Source organism: Arachis duranensis, chromosome 3, assembly GCF_000817695.3.
Source record: "Arachis duranensis cultivar V14167 chromosome 3, aradu.V14167.gnm2.J7QH, whole genome shotgun sequence".
In the NCBI taxonomy this organism is placed as follows: Eukaryota; Viridiplantae; Streptophyta; class Magnoliopsida; order Fabales; family Fabaceae; genus Arachis; species Arachis duranensis.
This window is the reverse complement of record NC_029774.3, coordinates 61,194,498-61,194,773: the sequence shown is the minus strand read 5'-3', so window position 1 is coordinate 61,194,773 and position 276 is coordinate 61,194,498. Positions and strand designations below refer to the sequence as shown.

At 47.1% G+C, this 276-nt stretch overlaps 1 long non-coding RNA gene across 1 annotated transcript in view; it reads right to left on the bottom strand.

The window, feature by feature from the left end:
* LOC127745790 (uncharacterized) overlaps positions 1-276 on the bottom strand; it is a 22,866-nt gene that overhangs the window by 11,547 nt on the left and 11,043 nt on the right. The gene's annotated exons all lie outside the window — the stretch shown is intronic.

Sequence of the window (276 nt, the reverse complement as noted above, 5' to 3'; positions counted from 1 at the left end):
ACGAGCTGAGGCTTCTCTTGGAGTTGAACTCCGAGTTATGACGTGTTTTGGGCGTTCAACTCCGGATCATGACGTTTTTCTGGCGTTTAACTCCAGATAGCAGCATGTACTTGGCGTTCAATGCCAAGTTACGTGGTCAATCTCCGAATAAAGTATGGACTATTATATATTGCTGGAAAGCCCTGGATGTCTACTTTCCAACGCCCTTGAGAGCGCGCCAATTGGAGTTCTGTAGCTCCAGAAAATCCATTTCGAGTGCAGGGAGGTCAGATTCCA